This window comes from Ipomoea nil, unplaced genomic scaffold (assembly GCF_001879475.1).
Source record: "Ipomoea nil cultivar Tokyo-kokei standard unplaced genomic scaffold, Asagao_1.1 scaffold3162, whole genome shotgun sequence".
NCBI lineage: Eukaryota > Viridiplantae > Streptophyta > Magnoliopsida > Solanales > Convolvulaceae > Ipomoea > Ipomoea nil.
This window is the reverse complement of record NW_017619590.1, coordinates 1,539,215-1,543,543: the sequence shown is the minus strand read 5'-3', so window position 1 is coordinate 1,543,543 and position 4,329 is coordinate 1,539,215. Positions and strand designations below refer to the sequence as shown.

General features: G+C 34.4%; 1 long non-coding RNA gene across 1 annotated transcript; it reads left to right on the top strand.

Moving 5' to 3' along the window:
* The first annotated feature begins 350 nt into the window (after positions 1-350).
* On the top strand, positions 351-1,253 carry LOC109167456. The gene is made up of 2 exons (XR_002051861.1): positions 351-829; positions 936-1,253. It is a non-coding gene; the product is annotated as an uncharacterized LOC109167456 (long non-coding RNA).
* The last annotated feature ends 3,076 nt before the right edge of the window (positions 1,254-4,329 follow it).

Genomic DNA, 4,329 nt, shown 5'->3' with positions numbered 1-4,329 from the left:
AATTGAACGAAATAAGTTGATTTTCGTTCACAGTTATGTACTACAAAAGTACCATGAATAAGTTGATTTTTTGACATGTTCACAGTTAACCTTTGGTTGGCAATCCTTTAAATTCGGTTGTGAATTTTCATTTTATAAACAAAAAAAAAAAATTATCAAAAAAAAAGACAAAAAGATAAATAGTGATTATAAATGTCAACATAATAATAATAATAATAATAATAATAATAATAATAATAATAATAATAATAATAATAATAATAATAATAATAATAATAATAATAATAATAATAATAATAATAAATGAATGATCTAGAATCATACATTCACACGGTCACACCATCATCTTACCTAGTCCCAATTCAACGCATTCACGCCTAACCCACATCAGACATCACCATTTTCTCAATTCAACATTCTCTCTCTATCTCTCTGTCGCCCATCTCTCTCTCTATTACCATGGGTGAATCTTGCTTTCCTAACATCAAAACATCACAAATCTTTGCTTCTTCAGCGATTCATTTGCTCCATCGATAAAAAGGCACTCCTCAGATCCATCTGCGATTTCTTCCGCCAACTTCCATTTTAGCGATTCATTCTCCATTTCTTCCGCCAGCTGCTATACTACCGCGACGAATTCGGCGACCGCGCTTACATCCCCGGTCGATCCGCAACGCTTACATCGCTATCTAGGCCTGGAAGCAGGTCATCTCAGATCCGGTGGCAGAAATCTAGATCCGGTGGCGGAGAGCTCAGATCTGGTGGCAGAGAGCTCACGGAGGATGGTCGCTGGCTTCTCTTCCATTTCCGATGCACAGAGCGCAGGATGGTAATTTTTTTGATTTTTTTGATTTTTTTTTATTTCACGACTTCTCTGAGCAGTACATTTCTTTGTATTTTTGTTATAGTACTTTTCTTTGTATTTTTGTGTTCAGGGGTTGAAGATATTGAAAAGAGGAGATACTGTAATGAATATGGATCCAAGATTACAAAGAAGTCTAGCTTCCATTGAGGCGGCGGCACATCTATGTGTTGCGCCTTCAAGATCGGTATTGTATTTTTTTCACAGTATTTGTTCTTTCAAATACAATACAATTATTTTTTTCACGATTTTTGGCCCTTTTAATTTGGTTTTGTTTGAATTTAGTTTGTAAAAGAATTGTTAAGACATTATATTGTATTGTATTGTTTTTTCTTTAATTTCTTTTTCATTTGTATATTCAGAGTTGATGAGTGTATTAGTGTATTGTATATGTGCGTATTTTATTTTTAAAATTTGGTATCTGAGCCCGTATATCAGTGTATTTTTATTTTTTTTAATGTTAACTTTCCGCTACACCCTCTCCAAAGAGGGTGCCGTGGAAAATCATTATTTAAACAGCTTCCACGACACCCGATGCTATGCGGGTGTAGCGGAAAGTTTGTATTAAAAAAAATAAAAAATACTTTCCGCTACGGGTGTAGCGGAAAGCTAGTAACGCTACACCGCTACAAGGTATAGCGGAAACACTTTTAGAGGTATAGCTGATGTGGGTTTTTGTACTAGTGAGGATTCATTGTATACGATGGATCTGCATTAGCACATGCTTGTTTTTATTTCAACTTCTCTTCCATCATCATCTTCTCCAACCTTTTATAACCTCCACGAGCTAAAAGATGTGGATGAATATTCTTAGCTTGTATGCCTTGATATTTTTCTCTTTTTGCCTACATAAATACAAAATATTAATCAAACTCATTCCATGTCCCTTGTTCAAAATATTGATAGAATAATAATGATACCTCATATTCTGGACCTGTATGTGATTGTACAAACTCATCCCATGTCTCTTGTTCAAGGAAGTCATATTTTTGACAAGGGTTCATACCTGCAAAAGAACCGATTATATACTTGCTCACCAATGTTGTTTTAGAATCTTTCCACCGGTCACCCACATAGCTTATCCAATGTCTCTTCATATCAAATTGTGTCGGAATATCATAAGTATTCTACAAAACAAGATTATTTATTAGTAAGAAATGTAATTATATTAACTTTTTGAATAAATCTAAATCTTGAAAAATTAAAAGTTACCAGGATTTGTTTCCAAATAGTAGCCTTAATCTTTTGTGGGACATTCGACCATTCATCTATTGTGATAGGAGTATTGATTCGTCCCACTAATGCAACATAACTTTTAAATGCACTGCCAGCTGGCCTGTAGATAGGCTCCAATCCATCAAGCTGAATTTGATATTTCCCCGAAGTAGAACGCTGCAGAATGATTTTTTGCATACGAGTGGCACCCCTCGTCTTAGAAGTAGTATTACTACTTTTAGTAGTATTTGTATCTTGTGTAGTACTATCTTGTGTAGTACCATCACTATTTGCTGAATCCATACGTTTGTTTAGAAACAAAAATTATTAGAATATATAGAAGTATTAGAATAAGAAAACTAAAAAATAGAATAAATACGTAATTAAAACATTATAATCAATTCTCCCATATCCCTTCATGATGATCATCTCGTGATGCATGCACTTCATCTATCTCATTATCAATAATAGCGGACAATAAACTTGAAGAAAATTATGGTATCTCCTCAATATCAAAATTAACATCTTCATTCTCATCTCCAGTAATTTGTTTCTTTCCATGAAGAACAATTGATCATTTTTTGTCACAAGGATCACTAATACAAAAAACTTGTTTTGCTTGGGATGCCATTATGAACTGCTCATTTTTGTGCCCTTCACGATTAAAATCTACAAGTGTAAATTCTAACTCATCAACTTTTACACCATGTTTATTATTTACCCATCTACATTGGAACACCGGCACCCTAAACAAAACATAATCAACTTCCCATATTTCTTCAATCACACCATAATATGACAACTCTGCAAACACAGGATTTGTATCTTTCGAACTACTGAAATGCATTGAATTTGCAACCAAAGTAACTCCACTTTTTTGCATAGTGCTCTTTTCATCTTGAGCTTTTGTATAAAAAGAAAAACTCATTAATGTCATATCCATTATGACATATGACATCTAAACCAGGACCATGTGCTAACCATGAAACAGTTTCAGAAACATTATTCTCTTCAAGAACTTTATTTTTGAACCAACGAATAAAAGTTCGATTATGTTCGCCCACAATCCACATGTCTGTCCTTCTGGGATTTTGCTCCCTAATCAATGCCTTGTGTTCATCTAAATACGGTTCGACTTCACTTGTATTATGCAATATGACTCAACATCTTCACGAGGCATAGTATTCACTTTGACTCCTCGAGTACCCTTCCCAACAATTCTTCCTTCATGTCGATTCTTAGAAACACCAATATCCTCTACCCCTGCCAAATATTCAGTACAAAACTCAGTAACCTCCTCAGCAACATAGTTTTCAACTATAGATGCTTTCGGCCTATATCGGTTCCTAACATAACCTTTTAATACTTTCATGTACCGTTCAAATGGGTACATCCACCTCAAATAAGCTGGACCACAATGTTTGATCTCTCTCACCAAATGAACCATGATATCAAAAAATGAAGGTGGAAAGTGCATCTCTAGCTGACACAGTGTAACAATAATGTCATTTTGCAATTCATCTAATTTGTCTGGATCAATAACTTTCCCACATATTGCAATGAAAAAGAAACAAAGTCTTATGATGGTATATCTCAACTTTTTAGGCAATATGCCTCTAACAGCCACTGGCAATAGTTGTTGCATTAAGACATGGCAATCATGAGACTTCAACCCCACCAACTTTAAATATTTCATATTAACAAGTCTACTGATGTTTGATTAATACCATTGTGGTATCTTTACTCCACGTAAACACTCACAAAAACTTATTTTCTCCTTTTTTGATAAAGTATGACCAGCCGGAGGCAAATATGTTTTCTTATCCCCGCAACGTGGATCTAATGTAGGTCGTATACACATTTCAACCAAATCCAATCTAGCATTGAGTCCATCTTTAGTCTTACCTTTTATGTCTAAAAGAGTTTCAACAAGACTATCACATACATTTTTCTCCACATGCATCACATCAATACTATGTCTCACATCTAGTGTCTTCCAATATGGAAGATCAAAGAATATAGATTTCTTTTTCCACGGACTCTCTTCATTTGTAGGTATCTCAACATTATATTTTGACCTCTTACCTCTTTGAGATTTAAGCTTTTGAGTCTAACCAAAAGTAACATTGATGCATTCAACTCGTTCATAAACTTAATTCCCAGTCAATGGTTGTGGGGCATCTGTATAGTCTTGTACCCCATTGAATGCCTTTTTTAATTTTCAATAAGGGTGAAATTTATCAAGAAATATC